At 38.7% G+C, this 20,626-nt stretch overlaps 1 long non-coding RNA gene across 2 annotated transcripts; it reads left to right on the top strand.

The window, feature by feature from the left end:
• The first annotated feature begins 11,645 nt into the window (after positions 1-11,645).
• LOC130050438 (uncharacterized) lies at positions 11,646-15,884 on the top strand. Of its 2 annotated transcripts, XR_008798867.1 has the most exons (5): positions 11,646-11,904; positions 13,113-13,168; positions 14,938-14,999; positions 15,270-15,343; positions 15,538-15,884. It is a non-coding gene; the product is annotated as an uncharacterized LOC130050438 (long non-coding RNA). The 2 variants fall into 2 exon arrangements; XR_008798866.1 differs by lacking the exon at positions 11,646-11,904 and having other exon boundaries at positions 12,445-13,168.
• Positions 15,885-20,626: the final 4,742 nt, after the last annotated feature.

The raw sequence follows: 20,626 nt of genomic DNA, 5'->3' as shown, positions 1-20,626 counted from the left end.
CACTAATTAGGATATGATCCAGTTCACGGGCCTGATTCTAACATTAATTAGGATGTGATTGAGTTCAAGGGCCTGATTCTAACACTAATCAGGATATGATCCAGTTTACGGGCCTGATTCTAACACTAATTAAAATGTGATCCAGTTCACGGGCCTGATTCTAACACTAATTAGCCTGTGATTGAGTTCAAGTTTACAGACAAGAGAGAGCGAGGAGCTGTACACGTCACAGAAGGTGTGTGATCAGTGTACTACGTAATCGGAGGTGGCAGGGCAATTCGTGCCTAGCACCTCCAGGACCACTACAGCGCTTTTTCGCGCCAACAAGCAACACGCCTTCGCACGCGCCGTGTTGCTTGTTGGCGTGACGGTGCGAAGGCGCGTCGCTTGTCTGCGCGAAGGCGCGTTGCTTGTTGGCGTGAGAGCGCGAAGGTGCGTTGCTTGTTGGCGTGACGGCGTGTTGTGACTAACGTGCAGTGACGCTTTTGCTAATGACCCTATTCGGACATCGTACCCCCCCCCCCCCCCCCCGGCTATCTAATTTGTAAATGACAATTGATCAAATGACATACATTTTAATTCTGAGTCTACCCCAATGCTCGTGCTGTGAATTGCCATCTAAATGCTAAAAGCGATTTTTTTTTCAAACGTGAATAAAATATCTTCAAATGTGACAAAAATTTTTTTTTTTTTTTTTTACAATAAATCATAATTATGCGAAAATCGGTCTTGTGTGTTAATTTTTCACCTGTTTGCTTATTCTGTCAGAGTTCTGTTATATCAATCAGCGCCGGATGGCTTTAGTGCAGACATATCTCAAGTACACTAAATTAGACAATAACCCCGGGTATTTTGGGCCTTCAGAAAATCGATAATACTGCAATGTGTATATTAGATGGTTCTTTATAAAATAAATGTTTATTCAACTCTAAAACTTCATAGTTATTTCGGATTTCAAACATTTCGGTTGAGCATCACTGAAGAGACATTATTTGTCGAAATGCGCATCTGGTGCATCAAAATTGGTACCGTATAAGTTTTACATTATGACCCCTGGGTCGAGGCCTCTGCTGGTGGACTGTTAGTCCCCGAGGGTCTCTACAGCCCAGTAGCTAAGTACTTCGTTACTAGCTTGAAAATACGGATGTATATTTAATTGTTGTTATAAAATTTAGAAATTCATTTCAAAATTAAGGATTATCTCCCTCATGCACAGCTCTTATCCTTAGACGAATTTGGCTCCACTTTTTTTGCACGCTGTTTTGGCTATATTTAACTCTAAAACTTCATAGTTATTTCGGATTTCAAACATTTCGGTTGAGCATCACTGAAGAGACATTATTTGTCGAAATGCGCATCTGGTGCATCAAAATTGGTACCGTATAAGTTTTTCAGTATATACATACATACATACAAACTTAAATACCAAGTATAACCCTAGTTCGAAATATCTGACGTTTTCCTGTTGTTGTTTTTTTTTATGATTTTGATATTTACCGTACCAGGAAAACGTCAGAACCGGCGCCATTACGTAAACTGGAAATTTCGCCGTCTCCAGCTGGAGACGGCATTCTCGGGCCGATTTTAAATACTTTGGAGTCGAATTCAATGTTAAATTCATAATTAATCAATAAAACAATATTTTATTTTCCGTCACAGTTCAACACTAGTTAATCCCATGGGGATCCGGGTTTAGATCTTCAGTACCCCCTTGCTTGTCGTAAGAGGCGACTAAATGGGACAGTCCTTCGGATGAGACCGCAAAAACCGAGGTCCCGTGTCACAGCAGGTGTGGCACGATAAAGATCCCTCCTTTCTTCTTCCAATAATCTGCATACCACCTCTGGTGTATTGTCGTAGAAGACTATTTACAAATGCCCATGGGAAACACCGTGCTAGCAAACTGTACAGTGAATATATACATCAGGTGCGGTTAAAAGCCATAGCTGGTATGGTAGTATGTACAGCTAAACCATTATGATATTATGGAAGGGCGGTCATCTGGAGGCTGTCTTTGAATCCATCCAGTGTGGAAGTGGTGACAGCTCTTGTTGGTAGATCATTCCAAAGTCGCATGGTAGATGGGAAGAATGACTGCTGGTGGCCCTTTGTCCTAGAGTAGGGTACGAGGAAACGGATGTCATCTCCACGGGTTGTTACTGTGGCCACTCTAGGAATGAGATGAGTTGTTGGTATCTCTATGAGTTGGTGTTTGATCCTGTATAGCATGATGACTTTTGCTATATATATCTTCGTTGTTGTAACGTCTCCCATTGCAATCGTTCCATCATATTGGTCACACTACTGGTGGTTCTGTAGTCTCCAGTGACTAAACGTGTAGCTCTTCTTTGCACCATTTCTAGTCTGTTGATATTTGACTGTGTCACTGGGTCACTATATTCCATCACTGGTCTCACTAGGGTGATGTAGCATTGCTCCTTGATCTTACTAGGACATGTGTTGATGTTTCTTCTAAGGAATGCATTGATGTTGTTTGACTTCTGAATTACTGTTCCTATGTGGGTGTTACATGATAGGTTGTTGCTGATGTTAAGACCTAAATACTTTGCTGATTTTACTGTAGCTGGTGGTTTTCCATGGATGGTGTAGTCAGTAGTGATGGGTTTTCTCTTGGTGGTAACTCTCAGTATCTCACATGTGTCTGGGTTGAATTGCATCAGCCAAATGTCTTCCCATTTTTGCAAATTGTCTAGATCTTCTTGGAGTAGTCTTGCATCCTCTGTTGTACTGATCTTTCTGTACAGTAGGCAGTCGTCTGCGAATAATCTGGCTCTTGATGATACTAATTCAGGTAAGTCATTGATGTATATCAGGAAGAGTAGCGGCCCCATCACAGTTCCTTGGGGGCACGCCTGAGGTGACTTTAGATGTTTCTGACTTCCTCCCATCCAGAAGTACCTGTTGTGTTCTGCCTTGTAGGAAGCTGGTAATCCAATTAAGTGTGTTTCCTCGGATTCCGTAGTATTGGCATTTGTTGAGCAGGCGTTGGTGAGGCACTTTATCAAATGCCTTGGAGAAGTCTAGTAGGATGCAGTTCATTTGTTCTCCGGAGTTGAGTACATCTGCTAGCTCTTGGATAGTAATGATTAGCTGTGACTGACATAATCTCTTCTTTCTAAATCCGTGTTGGTAGGTGGATAAAATGTTATTCTTTTCGAGATGTGATATGATGTTACTCTGTATTATGTGCTCCATGAGTTTGCAATAAATTGAAGTCAACGAGACAGGGTGATAGTTAGAAGTCTTCCCCCTGTCACCCCTTTTGTCCCTGCTCGTGACGTCTCCATGAGTTAAATATTCTAGAGAGGGAATTAAAACAATAATCAACCAATCAATCAACACTAGTTATACAGCTTTAATGCACCTCCAGGTGCGAAATACTCATTATAAGCCGTCACTAGAACGAGTTAACATACCGCTTAAGGATACTGTTAACTCGTTCTTTGTTTTTGACTTGATCCAACGTAGGACGAGTCAGTTCAGATCTGTCTTGACGCTTGATAGGAACAAACTTTTCTATTGCCGCATATTACACTCAATAATTTTAATATGTAGACGTTTTGTTTGCTATCAGCTTTTGTAGTTTAGTTGTAGTTTTAGTTTCCTTTTCTATTTAGTTTTCTTTTCTATGTAAACATTTTATCGTCCTGAGGAAGGAACAGGTTGTCCTGAAAATTTGACAATTCACTGTTGTTCGTGTCGTTGGTCATTTTTAGTGGGGAGATGTCATCATGTCTTGACACACTGGGGAGATGTCATTATATCTTGACATACTGGGGAGATGTCATTGTGTCTTGACACACTGGGGAAATGTCATTATGCGTTGATATATTGAGGAGATGTCATTATGCCTTGATATACTGGGGATATGCCATTATGTCTGGATACACTTGGGAGATGTCATTATGTCTAGATACACTTGGGAGATGTCATTATGTCTTGATATACTGAGCACGGGAGATGTCATTATGTCTGGATACACTGGGGATATGTCATTATGCCTTGATATACTGGGGAGATGTCATTATGCCTTTATACACTGGAGAGATGTCATTATGCCTTGATACACTGGGGAGATGTCATTATGTATGAATATATACTGGGGAAATGTCATTATGCCTTGATACACTGGGGAGATGTCATTATGCCTTGATACACTGGGGAGATGTCATTATGCCTTGCTATACTGGGGGGATGTCATTATGTCTGGATATATACTGGGGAAATGTCATTATGCCTTGATGCCTTGACACGCTGGGGAGATGTCATTATGCCTTGATACACTGGGGAGATGTCATTATGTATGAATATATACTGGGGAGATGTCATTATGCCTTTATACACTGGGGATATGTCATTATGCCTTGATACACTGGGGAGATGTCATTATGTCTGGATATATACTGGGGAGATGTCATTATGCCTTGATACACTCAGGAGATGTCATTATGCCTTGATATACTGGGGAGATGTCATTATGCCTTGACACACTGGGTTTGAATTTATCATGGTAGACAGGGTATTCATTGTAGACAGGTTATCGGGATATAGAGGTGCATCTGACGTGACAGTTTCGAAATATAAAAAAAAATATCTATCAAAATCTTTCAAGTTACAGCATTTTTCATAGCACGATTACAACTTTTCAACCCCAACCCCCCCCCCCCCCCCCCCCCCGTCGCTTCTAATGCGGGATTTGAAACGAAATTAAAAGTAAATTACTGCAAAGAAAAACTTTGATAGATCTACATCCATCTGTGTCTCTCTGAATTCATATGGGGTATCTATTGGGAAAAGGTATTTTAAAAAGAAATAGCATATACAGGTTCATAATTAATGCAGTAAAGGCACATTGTAAACAAAAAAATCCATGTTGTCATCCAATACACTGTGATTTGTATATAGATTTACATGTCGTCATCCAATACAATGTGATTTGTATATAGATTTACATCTCGTCATCCAATACAATGTGATTTGTATATAGATTTACATGTCGTCATCCGATACACTGTGATTTGTATATAGATTTACATGTCGTCATCCAATACACTGTGATTTGTATATAGATTTACATGTCGTCATCCAATACTCTGATTTGTATATAGATTTATATGTCGTCATCCAATACACTGGGATTTGTATATAGATTTACATGTCGTCATCCAATACACTGGGATTTGTATATAGATTTACATTTCCTTGTCGTCATCCAATACGCTGTGGTTTGTATATAGATTTACATGTCCAATGTTTTTGCTTTTGATATCTTTACAAATTGTAATGATAGGCATTTTCTCCTGAACGCTCTGCAGTTGTAAATAATGCGCGTATGAATACACAATCAGTACCTCTATCCAATAATGACTCAGAATTCCGACAGTTCTGAATGATAACACGCTTCCTAAAGTTTACTGGCGTGAAGTGCTGCAGTTCAAACACTCACGTATTTCCAAAAATGAATTTATTTCTTAATTGACATTATCCATGAATAATTTTTAGCTCTTCTGAGCCGAAGGCTTAAAGAGCTAATCATATGGTCACATGTCTGGGGTGCGGTGTGCGGTGTGCATCAACTTTTTGGGAAAAGGGCTATATCACAAGAACCCCTTGGCCAATTTTTGTCCAATTTGTCACAGGATATCCTTGGCCCAAGGGCTTTCATTTGTACTATAACTAGGGTTGTGACCCTTGAACAAGGGGAGATAATTAGGAAAATGCAAACAAAAGTAGTGGTTGCTAAATAATCTTCTTCTCAAGAACCACGTGGCAAATTATCACCACGCTTATGTATAAGGATGAGGATAGGTTATAGATAAAAAAAAATTGTTCAATGCATCATCCTGGGGTAAAAGGTATGGTCTCAAGGTCACTTCAAAGTTGACCTTATATTTTGTTTTGTTAAAATTTTGATATTTTGCTTAGTATAAGGACTAGGATCATCAAATTTTGTCAGTTGATGCATCTTAGGACCTAATATCATGTTGTCTCAAAAATAGGTCATGGTGACCTACTTTTTGAATTTAGCAGGAAATCATTATTAAATAGATTTTGAGGCATATCTTGTACACTTTTGAGTTTATGATCGTCAAAAGTTGTCAGTTAATGGATCATAGGACTTTGAACTGCGTCATGTAAAAAGTATGTCACCATAACCTACTTTCTGAATTTTATGGCTAATCATTTATCAATAGATTTTAGGTTGTTATTTCAGATACCGAGAAGTTTAAAATCATCAAACGTTGTAAGTTGATGCGTCTGGAGGCCTCGAAACATATTTATAAAAAAAGTAGGTCGCAGTGACCTACATTTTGAATTTTGCAGGCATTAAAATTTCAAATTTTCAATTTTAGATGCATGTTTTGGACACTATGAAAGCTAGGATCATCAAACTTTGTCAGTTGAAGCATCTTGAGTCTTCATAGTTTTTTGGTCAAAAAGTAGGTAACCGTGACCTACCTTTGGAATTTGACGGCTGTAGTTTAATATTTCAGATACTATTTGACTTACAATTATCAAACTTTGTCAGTTGATGCGTGATGAGTCTTCAGAGCGTGGTGACTAAAAAGTAGGTCATCGTGACCTATTTTTGGATTTTGAGGGCTATATTGAATATATTATTTGACTTACAATCATCAAACTTTGTCAGTTGATGGGTCTTGAGTCTTTGGAGTGTATCGGTCAGAAAGTAGGTCACCGTGCCTTCTTTTGGAATTTGACAGCTATATTTGAATACTATTTGACTTTTCAGTTGATGCATCTTGAGTCTTCAGTGTGTCGACCAAAAGTAGGTCACCGTGACCTACTTTTGGACAGTTACATTTAAATTTTCAGATACATGTACTATTTGACTTAACATCATCAAACTTTGTTAATTGATGAATCTTGGTTAGTGAGAATTTTTGCCTGTTCTACAATGTATCAGAACAGCAATTCTAGGCCTATGGGCCTCTTGTTTTATACAGAATCGATATTTTATTCCCGTCTTGCGCGCTCGTTTAGTTTGTTTTTTTCCCCAATATTTCCGTTTTTCGCGCTTGTTTAGTTTTCTTTTTAATATTCCCGTTTTTCGCGCCTCATTTAGTTTTTTTAATATTCCCATTTTTCGCGCCTCATTTAGTATTCCTATAGTGCTGGCATCTTCGATCTTCTAAAGATTCATGCTATCTGTGAATGAGTTTGAATGGCACCACCTGAACACTTGTAACTCAGCGTCACTTTACTGCATCTTCTTTTGAATAAAAATCTTGAAACTGTTTCTCGTAATTAAAAGTGATGGATGATTTTTGTATGAATTTTTAACACGTTTTAAAAAAACAGTTCAATGTACATGTGCTGCACGCAGTCTCCGTTACATTTTTTACCCAATATCTGGTCTTTCTAAAGTGTTACTTCTGCTTTGAAAACAGAAATACACGTAACCCTTGACGGAGTACGAGACCCGCTAATTAATTAGTGTGAAGTATAATGAATGCGTCATGCTTGGTGTTATTCCATTCTAGTACTTAGCGTAAATTGAATTGCTCACAGTAGCAAATCCATGGATTTCATCACAAGGAAACAGAGAACGGGGCGGGGCGGAGGGGGAGGGTTAATCCGGGACCTGTCTTGAGTGAAGCCTATTGTTGGTCCATGGCGATGCCAAGTCCCCGAAAATACTGAGTCCTGCCATAATGAAATATGTGTTTTATTTTAGTGCTTTTGGACATACTTTTACATGTATAAAAACGTCGGGGGGGGGGGGGGGGGGGGGGGGGAACGCCCAGCATGTCAGCGCTCGATCTGTCTACGGTTAATAAAATATTAGAAATCCCATTCTTAGGGATATACCTATATAGTAAAGACCATATTGATATACAACATAAGATTGTTTAAATAAATAAAATAGATATATAAAGTCGGACATTTATAATCAACGATACCAACTTGCACACAGATGTTTGTGCTAGGGGGTCTTTTTGTGGGAGGAATCCGGAGTACCCGGAGGAAACCCTCATTTCAATTTGTAAATATATATATGTTATATGTCGGTCTAAAAGCTCCTTCGAGTAATCCTGACATGCCGATTTGAAATAATTTAATGCTTATCTTATCTTAAAGGAAGTGAAAATAAAAAAAAAAATATTTGTTGCATTATAAAGTTAATAGACTTAAATAGTTAAATTCCTGCCTCGGTTGACTCAATGGAAGCTACGCCACTGATCACTGAAGGGATATTATTTGTCGAAATTCGCATCTGGTGCATCAAAATTGGTACCGTATAAGTTTTACATTATGACATTACGACATTGTCCTTATTTTTTCCCTCCAGAAATATGCACATGATTAAGATTTTAATAAAACAAATTGATTTTTTAAATAGTCTGATTTTCAGTAGTTCAAAACTGCTTTGGAGGTATATGAGGCCTTTAGTAAAAACGAAAGTAAATTGTATGACGTATGCAATTTGTGTGTGTTTGAGTTCACGGAACTTCCGATTGTATCAGTTCACGGGCTTATAGGGCAGGGTCTATAAGCCCGTGAACTGATACAATCGGAAGTTCCGTGAACTCAAACACACACAAATTGCATACGTCATACAATTTACTTTCGTTTTTACTAAAGGTCTAGTATTAACTCGTACCCGAGATGCATATTAAAAATCTTTTGTAAGTGGAGGTACAGAATCAACACTAATAAGGATTTGATTGAGTTCACTGGGTTCTAATTCGGATGTGATTGAGTTCATGGGCTTCTAATTAGGATATGGTCCACTTCACGGGCTTGTCTCTAACACTAAATAGGATGTGATTGAGTTCACGGGCCTGACTCTAACACTAATTAGGATATGATCCAGTTCACTGGCCTGATTCTAACATTAATTAGGATGTGATTGAGTTCACGGGCCTGATTCTAACACTAATCAGGATATGATGCAGTTTACGGGCCTGATTCTAACACTAATTAAAATGTGATCCAGTTCACGGGCCTGAGTCTAACACTAATTAGCATGTGATTGAGTTCACGGGCCTGATTCTAACACTAATTAGCATGTGATTGAGTTCACGGGCCTGATTCTAATACTAACTAGCATGTGATTGAGTTCACGGGCCTGCTTCTAACACTAATTAGGATATGATCCAGTTCACGGGCCTGATTCTAACATTAATTAAAATGTGATCCAGTTCACGGTCCCGATTCTAACACTAATTAGCATGTGATTGAGTTCACGGGCCTGCTTCTAACACTAATTTGGATATGATCCAGTTCACGGGCCTGATTCTAACATTAATTAAAATGTGATCCAGTTCACGGTCCCGATTCTAACACTAATTAGCATGTGATTGAGTTCACGGGCCTGCTTCTAACACTAATTAGGATATGATCCAGTTCACGGTCCTGATTCTAACACTAATCAAAATGTGATTGAGTTCACGGGCCTGATTCTAACACTAACTAGCATGTGGTTGACTTCACGGGCCTCATTCTAACACTAATTAAATGTGATTGAGTTCACGGGCCTAATTCTAACACTAAGTAAAATGTATTTGAGTTCACGGGCCTGATTCTAAAACTAATCAGGATATGATCCAGTTCACGGGCTTGATTCTAACACTAATTAAAATGTGATCCAGTTCACGGGCCTGATTCTAACACTAACTAGCATGTGATTGAGTTCACGGGCCTGATTCTAACACTAATTAGCATGTGATTGAGTTCACGGGCCTGCTTCTAACACTAATTAGGATATGATCCAGTTCACGGGCCTGATTCTAACATTAATTAAAATGTGATCCAGTTCACGGTCCCGATTCTAACACTAATTAGCATGTGATTGAGTTCACGGGCCTGCTTCTAACACTAATTAGGATATGATCCAGTTCACGGGCCTGATTCTAACATTAATTAAAATGTGATCCAGTTCACGGTCCCGATTCTAACACTAATTAGCATGTGATTGAGTTCACGGGCCTCCTTCTAACACTAATTAGGATATGATCCAGTTCACGGTCCTGATTCTAACACTAATCAAAATGTGATCCAGTTCACGGGGCTGATTCTAACACTAATTAAATGTGATTGAGTTCACGGGCCTAATTCTAACACTAAGTAAAATGTGATTGAGTTCACGGGCCTGATTCTAAAACTAATCAGGATATGATCCAGTTCACGGGCTTGATTCTAACACTAATTAAAATGTGATCCAGTTCACGGGCCTGATTCTAACACTAACTAGCATGTGATTGAGTTCACGGGCCTGATTCTAACACTAATTAGCATGTGATTGAGTTCACGGGCCTGCTTCTAACACTAATTAGGATATGATCCAGTTCACGGGCCTGATTCTAACATTAATTAAAATGTGATCCAGTTCACGGTCCCGATTCTAACACTAATTAGCATGTGATTGAGTTCACGGGCCTGCTTCTAACACTAATTAGGATATGATCCAGTTCACGGGCCTGATTCTAACATTAATTAAAATGTGATCCAGTTCACGGTCCCGATTCTAACACTAATTAGCATGTGATTGAGTTCACGGGCCTGCTTCTAACACTAATTAGGATATGATCCAGTTCACGGGCCTGATTCTAACACTAATCAAAATGTGATCCAGTTCACGGGCCTGATTCTAACACTAACTAGCATGTGATTGAGTTCACGGGCCTGATTCTAACACTAATTAGGATATGATCCAGTTCACGGGCCTGATTCTAACACTAATCAAAATGTGATCCAGTTCACGGGCCTGATTCTAACACTAATCAGGATATGATCCAGTTCACGGGCCTGATTCTAACACTAACTAGCATGTGGTTGACTTCACGGGCCTCATTCTAACACTAATTAAATGTGATTGAGTTCACGGGCCTAATTCTAACACTAAGTAAAATGTGATTGAGTTCACGGGCCTGATTCTAAAACTAATCAGGATATGATCCAGTTAACGGGCTTGATTCTAACACTAATTAGAATATGATCCAGTTCACGGGCCTGATTCTAACACTAATCAAAATGTGATTGAGTTCACGGGCCTGATTCTAACACTAACTAGCATGTGATTGACTTCACGGGCCTGATTCTAACACAAATTAGGATATGATCCAGTTCACGGGCCTGATTCTAACACTAATTAGGATATGATCCAGTTCACGGGCCTGATTCTAACACTAATTGAAATGTGATTGAGTTCACGGGCCTGATTCTAAGACTAGTTAGCATGTGATTGAGTTCACGGGCCTGATTCTAACACTAATTAGCATGTGATTGAGTTCACTGGCCTGATTCTAACACTAATTAGGATATGATTCAGTTCACGGGCCTGATTCTAACACTAATTAGGATATGCTCCAGTTCAGGGGGCTGACTCTAACACTAATTAGGATGTGATTAAGATCACAGGCCTCTAATCAGAATTATAGCATTATTATTTATTTCCACAAATCACATTTTCATACAACTCTTTTTAGTGAAATGTTACACACATCTATTTTGATTTAAATCGTATCATTGATTATTCATCTATAACTTAGACTTTTGAAATAGTTTATTATACCCCCCTCAACAAGTTGTGGGGGGGGGGGGGTATACTGGAATCGGGTTGTCCGTCTGTCTGTCCGTCCGTCTGTAGACACAATGGTTTCCGGGCTCTAAAGCATTATCCTTTCCACCTACCGTCACCATATCATATATATGGACTACCCATGGGATGAAGATGTTCCCTATCGATTTTGGGGTCAAAAGGTCAAAGGTCACGCGCACTGGACATCAAAGTAGCAATATGGTTTCCATTTAAATTCTTTAATGGCTTTTTTCATCGCATGGAGATGCTGTGTTCCTAGATACCTTTTGGATCATAATATTGAAGTTTTACCTATTTCCAACACCCTTTAGGAGATTGGGGTAAGCGAGGGGTATTCTTAGTGAGCATTGCTCACAGTACCTCTTGTTTTAACAGGTTGTTTTTTTACAATAACTATCGGAAAACACTAACAAAATTTATGTTCCTATCATGCATAAATGTAAATAAATCATTGATTTTGCAAAATCTGATGACATCATAGGAGGGTGGAATTTCTTTAAGTTATGTTTAGTGCTGTGTGTATATAAACATGCACTCATATAATTATATCTTCCCTCTTCCAGGGGGAGACATATTGTATTTGTACTTTCTGTCCGTCCTTCCTTCTGTCACAAAATCTTGTGAATGCTTCTCCACCTATATGGCTTATCAGATAGACTTGAAACTTTGTACAATGCTTCATTGTCATTTGCAGATGTGAATATTGTTGGGACGGGAGGATCCAATTGTTTTCCTAAGAGTTATAGTGGATCTAAGAGGGGTGGAAGATGTAAAATAGCTTATGAACTCTTCTCCTCCCATATGGCTTATTGGATAGACTTGAACTTAAACTTTGTACAATGCTTAATTGTCATTTGTAGATGTGCATATTGTGGGAATGGGAGGATCCAAAGTTTTTCCTAAAAGATATAGTGGATCTAAAAGGGGTGGAGGATGTTAAAATACCTTGTGAACACTTCTCCTATATGGCTTATCTGATAGACTTGAGAATTTGTACAATGCTTCAATGCCATTTGTAGATGTGCAAGTTGTAGGGACAGGAGGATCCAATTGCTATCCTTAAAGTTAAAGTGGATCTGAGGGGTGTAGGGTATAAAATAGTTTGTGAACGCTTCTCCTCCTATATGGCTTATCAGAGTTCATGTCTATCTTCCTGCCCATGCTTTCTCCTCCATACTATTCAATACATTAAGGGGGATGTTTCCTATATTTTACGAATTAATTGGTTGATTGACAACAAACTTGGTACACTTGTACAGCATATATAAGGAGTAGATGACCCCTATTGATTCTTAGGTCACATGGTCAGTCCACTCTTGACATAGGAAGGTATTGTCTGCTCAATATTTTGAATTGGTGTAACTACTATCAATTAAATGAGGCACGGGTATAACCCTTTCAATTTTGCAACTTGGGGGGCATATGTGTTTTAGAAACATCTCTTGTGTTGTATTATATGAATTACAGTTTTTAGTGTGCTCAGTTTAGAGAATAGCATAAAAGTATTTGATAATTAAATATCTTACAGATTGGCAGTTTACTCCATGCACCGAAAGGAATGATAAACTGTGATATTCGTAAATGGTGAGCATTTATATTTTTAGCTCACCTGAGCCAAAGGTTCAAGTGAGCTTTTCTGATCAAAATTTGCCCGTTGTCTGTCGTCGTCGGGCGTCATAAACGTTTTACATTTTCGACTTCTTCTCAAGAACCGCTGGACCAATTTCAACCAAACTTCCCACAAAGCATCCTTGAATGAAGGGCTTTCAAGTTTGTTCAAAAGAAGGGTCATGTCCCTTTCAAAGGGGAGATAATCACAAAAATGCAAAAATAGGGTGGGGTCATTAAAAAATCTTCTAATCAAGAGCCACTCGGCCAGAAAAGCTGAAATTTACATGACAGCTTACTGGCATAGTACAAATTCACGTTTATTAAAATCATGGCCCCTGGGGGTTGGATGGGGCCACAATAGGGGATCAAAGTTTTTACATACAAATATATAAGGAAAATGTTTAAAAATCTTTTTCTCAAGAACCACTGAGCCAGAAAAGCTGATATTGACATGAAAGCTTCCTGACATATTTCAGTTTGTGAAAATTATGGCTCCCAGGGGTAGGATGGGGTCACATGGGGGATCAAAGTTTTGCATACAAATATATAGGAAAAATCTTTAAATACATATGTATGAGCCAAAGTGACTCAGGTGAGCGATGTGGTCCTTGGGCCTCTTGTTTGTATGTTGCTGTGGTAGACAATTTTTAGTTCATCCTAGCTCCTAATTATTCAAATCCATTGGCCAGGGGTTGTGGGGAAAACATGATTTACATCTACATCCTTACTTCTGAAAACAATGTCCACTTCAAAACCATGTATTAACAAGACAACAGTATTTTTCCAGTGAGGAAGAAGACCATGAAAGACACCACCAGTTTATAAAACAAGAGGCCCATGGACCACATCGCTCACCTGTGTCACCTTGGTCCACATCAGAAGATTTTCCATATCTATTTGCATGTAAAACCGTAGTCCCTATTATGGCCCCAAACCTACCCCTGGAGGCCATGGTTTTTGCAAACTTGAATCTACACTATGTCAGAAAGCTTTCATGTAAATGTGAACTTCTTTGGTCCAATGGTTCTTGAGAAGAAGATTTTTAAAGATTTTCCCTATATATTTGTATGTAAAACTTTGATCCCCTATTGTGGCCCCATCCGACCCCCGGGGGCCATGATTTTAACAATTTAGAATCTGCACTACCTAATAAAGCTTATCTATAAATTTCATCTTTTCTGGCCCAGTGGTTCTTGAGAAGAAGATTTTTTAATGACCCTACCCTATTTTTACCTTTTTTTGATTATCTCCCCTTGGAAGGCGGCATGGCCCTTTATTTTAACAATTTAGAATTCCCTTTACCTAAGGATGCTTTGTGCCAACTTTGGTTGAAATTGGCCCAGTGGTTGTTGAGAAGAAGTTGAAAATGTGAAAAGTTTACAGACGGACGGACAGACAGACGGATGGACAGACGGACGGACGGACGCCGGAATACGGGTGATCAGAAAAACTCACTTGAGCTTTCAGCTCAGGTGAGCTAAAAATCCGTTCAATAAATATATTAAACTTTACTGCTTTGGGGAAAGTATATTGATATATTGGTAAGAAAGTAATTTTCTAAAGAATCAGCAGCTCACATTTTGATTACTTTGATATGATAGGAATTAGTCAATATATATTTTGGGTATGGATCCAAAATACACATCTTTATGAAGTTGAATGAACATGTTTGCTCAATTTTTACACAAGTAGTGCATCACATAACATATTAAAGCTTTCTAATCCGACTCTTTTATTTTTAGGAACTGGAACACGTTCTAAATATACTCAGGGACAGAATGATGTGCAGCAAGGCTCGTCATGGGTAGAGATACTCCCATTTAATATTGATACTTTTCATATCCAAGCATGTATATGGCTAGGTTGTATAATGTTTGTTATAATTATCTAAATTATGTCCTTCCTTCCATCTATTGTTCTGTGTGTTGATTTCTCACCACTCTGCAAGAAAGGGCATTCATGTTTATTTCATAGACGATCCTACATGTAGTTGCAATTGAATCATAAATTATTCCCAAAGAGTTCATGATTTTATCATGTTTTGAATATAATATTTTTTCAATATCTATTTCAGATTTTACCAAATACAGAACACTGCAAGGCTTGCAAAATGAAGACCTCAGTAAAAAAATTTCTAAATTATCCACTGTAAGGCTACTTACCAGTAATTCATATCTAGAACTTAAACATATCATCCTTGAAACAATAAAAACTAATTTAATATAGTATATTTATGTATGTTATGCTTTTTCAACCTTTAAATTTTTTAAAGACAGTATAGTTTATTATGATTGCACAATATTTAAAGTTTAAATTTTCATAGAATTTTGTTTGCTCTCCAGAATGGCAGCTCACTACCTGCCCCTTGTGATGTTAAAAGAGGCCGTTGTTCTCATTTGTTCCAAAACAGGAATGGCATATGAGGAGGCCAACAGAAGATGCACCTCCACTGACCTCCACTGAGTGTGCACTCACAAAACGAATAAATTATTATTATTTCTTTTGTTTGTAATTGTATATTGTCAACAAGGTCAAAGGCACTTGATCCGATGCCAAACTTTTGCATTTCTTTTGCTTTGTGGTAAATTTTCTTCAGCAACATTAACATTGTTTAAATTGTTTTCTTTGGAGAGTTTACATGTACACATGGATCATTTGTATATTAGAATTATAGCATTGTTTAATTCAACTCATTCTTATCATAGAGAGGTTATTATATACTGCAGGCAACGACTTGTAAAGGGTATACTGTTTTAACTCACATGCAAGGCAGTATTATGAAACTCTGTAGTTGATAAGGACATATATCACATATCGATATGCATATTTACAGGAAACTCTGATGTATTTTAAATCTGAACGTTAATTTAAAAGTGGGGAGAAATAGCATTGGATGAAAAAAGACACATATGAAGAAAATTATTCCATACGTAAATACTTTTTAGCTCACCTGAGCTGAAAGCTCAAGTGAGCTTTTCTGATCGCCTGTTGTTCATTGTCTGTCCGTGCATGATTAAACATTTTATATTTTCTCCAGAAGCACTGGGCCAATAATAACCAAACTTAACCAAAAGTATCCTTGGGTAAAGGGCTTTCGAGTTTGTTCAAATGAAGGACCATGCCCTCTTCAAAGGGGAGATGACCACAAAAATAGGGTGGGTCATTTAATTTTTTTTATCAAGAACCATTGGGCCAGAAGAGCTGAAATGTACATGAAAGCTTCCTGACATAGTACAGATTCAAGTTTATTGAAATCATGGCCTCCTGGGGTTGTATGGGGCCACAATAGAGAATCAAAGTTTTACATACAATTATTCAGGAAAACTCTTTCAATATGAGCCAAGGTGGCTCAGGTGAGCGATGTGGCCCATGGGCCTCTTGTTCAACATATAGAATAAATAGTTATGTTGTATTTCCCATGGAACATTGAAACGTTTAATGCGTTTACCAATTAATCACTGAAAGAAAGATAAAATTGTTGTTTCATATGTTTTATGAAAACTTAAAGATGTTTCATTTCTTTTCATGAAAGACCCCTTAATTACCCAGTAATATATAATCAATTCTTAACAGATTATGTAAATTTGATTTATATTAAGAATGTTTGATCTGATTACCCATCATTATCAATCTGTCTAATATGGCCATCATGTGTTACTATTGCTACGCAATCTTGGAGCATGAGGTAGAATGCGAGCCAGCTCTTTCAGAAGTACATGTATCTGGAAAATATTTCAATGTCAAAGGTTACAACAATGTGATAATTTAATCATTGTATGTCTAAGGTGTTGATAATAAAACTGTTATCTGTTCAACTTTTTCTTCTTAATTAAAATCAAGACTAAGTACCAGAGGAAATTGTGGAAAAAAATGTCTGTCAAATACGTCAAGCTCTTACATGTAGTAGTTGCAGATTCAACTATTTATAGAGATACTGAGTTATGATGCACACAAAAATGGGTCTGGCACAAAAATGTTGATTTAGCTCAAGATGACTGGAAAAGTCTATAACACAGAGAGACTGGGTATTTATTCAATTGTGCATTGATTGATTGAATATTGTTAAACGTCCCTCTCGAGAATATTTCACTCACATTGAGACGTCACCACTGGCGGTGAAGGGCTGTAAAATTTAGGCCTATGCTCGGCGCTTATAGCCATTGAGCAGGGAGGAATCTTTATTGTCCCACACCTGCTGTGACACAGGACCTCTGTTTTTCCGGTCTCATCCGAAGGACCGCCCCATTTAATCGCCTCTTACGACAAGCAAGGGGGTACTGAGGATCTATTCTAACCCGAATCCCCACGAGACTATTCAATTGTGCCTGATGATTAAACTAATAATAAACATGTATGGAAAATTTATTATCAGTGAAATACGATACTGTTGTACAGAGACAAAGTTGCATTTTATAGGCTAAGACAGTGTAAGGCTCTACAGGAACTAGGTTAGGCTCTACAGGGACTGGGTTATACTCTACAGGGACTAGGTTATACTCTACAGGGACTAGGTTATACTCTACAGGGACTAGGTTATGCTCTACAGGGACTAGGTTATACTCTACAGGGACTAGGTTATGCTCTACAGGGACTGGGTTATACTCTACAGGGACTAGGTTATGCTCTACAGGGACTAGGTTATACTCTACAGGGACTAAGCTATGCTCTACAAGGACTGGGTTATACTTTACAGGGACTAGGTTATGCTCTACAGGGACTAGGTTATACTCTACAGGGACTAGGTTATGCTCTACAGGGACTAGGTTATACTCTACAGGGACTAGGTTATACTCTACAGGGAATAGGTTAGGCTCTACAGGGACTAGGTTATACTTTACAGGGACTAGGTTATGCTCTACAGGGACTAGGTTATACTCTACAGGGATTAAGCTATGCTCTACAAGGACTGGGTTATACTTTACAGGGACTAGGTTATACTCTACAGGGACTAGGTTATGCTCTACAGGGACTAGGTTATACTCTACAGGGAATAGGTTAGGCTCTACAGGGACTGGGTTATACTCTACAGGGACTAGGTTATACTTTACAGGGACTAGGTTATGCTTTACAGGGACTGGGTTATACTCTACAGGGACTAGGTTATGCTCTACAGGGACTAGGTTATGCTCTACAGGGACTAGGTTATGCTCTACAGGGACTAGGTTATACTCTACAGGGACTAAGCTATGCTCTACAAGGACTGGGTTATACTTTACAGGGACTAGGTTATGCTCTACAGGGACTAGGTTATACTCTACAGGGACTAGGTTATACTCTACAGGGACTAGGTTATACTCTACAGGGAATAGGTTAGGCTCTACAGGGACTAGGTTATACTTTACAGGGACTAGGTTATGCTCTACAGGGACTAGGTTATACTCTACAGGGATTAAGCTATGCTCTACAAGGACTGGGTTATACTTTACAGGGACTAGGTTATGCTCTACAGGGACTAGGTTATACTCTACAGGGACTAGGTTATGCTCTACAGGGACTAGGTTATACTCTACAGGGAATAGGTTATACTCTACAGGGAATAGGTTAGGCTCTACAGGGACTGGGTTATACTCTACAGGGACTAGGTTATACTTTACAGGGACTAGGTTATGCTCTACAGGGACTAGGTTATGCTCTACAGGGACTAAGCTATGCTCTACAAGGACTGGGTTAGGGTTTACAAGGATTGGATTAGATGCATGTGAACTGGATCATATCTTAATTAGTATTAGAGTCAGGCCCGTGAACTCAATCACATTTTTTATTAGTGTTAGAATCAGGCCTGTGAACTGAATCACATCCTAATTAGTGTTAGAATCAGGCCCGTGAACTCAATCACATCCTAATTAGTGTTAGAGTCAGGCCCGTGAACTGAATCACATCTTAATCAGTGGTAGAATGAGGTCCGTGAACATGATCATATCCTAATTTGTGTTAGAATAAGGCCCGTGAACTGGATCATATCCTAATTAGTGTTAGAATCAGGCCCGTGAACTGAATCACATCCTAATCAGTGTTAGAATTAGGCCCGTGAACTCAATCACATCCTAATTAGTGTTAGAATCAGGCCCGTGAACTCAATCACATCCTAATTAGTGTTAGAGTCAGGTCCGTGAACTGGATCATATCCTAATTACAGGCCCGTGAACTGAATCACATCTTAATCAGTGTTAGAATTAGGCCCGTGAACTGGATCATATCCTAATTAGTGTTAGAATCAGGCCCGTGAACTCAATCACATCCTAATTAGTGTTAGAGTCAGGCCCGTGAACTGAATCATATCCTAATTAGAGGCCCGTGAACTGAATCACATCTTAATTAGTGTTCAAATTAGGCCTGTGAACTGGATCATATCCTAATTAGTGTTAGAATCAGGCCCGTGAACTCAATCACATCCTAATTAGTGTTAGAGTCAGGCCCGTGAACTGGATCATATCCTATTTAGAGGCCCATGAACTGAATCACATCTTAATCAGTGTTAAAATTAGGCCTGTGAACTGGATCATATCCTAATTAGTGTTAGAATTAGGCCCGTGAACTGGATCATATCCTAATTAGTGTTAGAATCAGGCCCGTGAACTGGATCATATCCTAATTAGTGTTAGAATCAGGCCCGTGAACTGGATCACATCCTAATTAGTGTTAGAATCAGGCCCGTGAACTCAATCACATCCTAATTAGTGTTAGAGTCAGGCCCGTGAACTGGATCATATTCTAATTAGAGGCCCGTGAACTGAATCACATCTTAATCAGTGTTAGAATTAGGCCTGTGAACTGGATCATATCCTAATTAGTGTTAGAATCAGGTCCGTGAACTGGATCATATCCTAATTAGTGTTAGAATCAGGCCCGTGAACTCAATCACATCCTAATTAGTGTTAGAATCAGGCCCATGAACTCAATCACATCTTAATTAGTGTTAGAGTCAGGCCTGTGAACTGGATCATATCCTAATTAGAGACCTGTTAACTGAATCACATCTTAATTAGTGGTAGAATGAGGTCCGTGAACATGATCATATCCTAATTTGTGTTAGAATAAGGCCCGTGAACTGGATCATATCCTAATTAGTGTTAGAATCAGGCCCGTGAACTGAATCACATCCTAATTAGTGTTAGAATCAGGCCCGTGAACTCAATCACATCCTAATTAGTGTTAGAATTAGGCCCGTGAACTGAATCATATCCTAATTAGAGGCCCGTGAACTCAATCACATCCTAATTAGTGTTAGAGTAAGGCCCGTGAACTGGATCATATCCTAATTAGAGGCCCGTGAACTGAATCACATCTTAATCAGTGTTAGAATTAGGCCCGTGAACTGAATCACATCCTAATTAGTGTTAGAATCAGGCCCGTGAACTGGATCATATCCTAATTAGTGTTAGAATCAGGCCCGTGAACTGGATCATATCCTAATTAGTGTTAGAATCAGGC

This window comes from Ostrea edulis, chromosome 9 (assembly GCF_947568905.1).
Source record: "Ostrea edulis chromosome 9, xbOstEdul1.1, whole genome shotgun sequence".
Lineage (NCBI taxonomy): Eukaryota > Metazoa > Mollusca > Bivalvia > Ostreida > Ostreidae > Ostrea > Ostrea edulis.
Note: the sequence above shows the minus strand (reverse complement) of the source record. Positions and strands in the feature narration are given on the sequence as shown.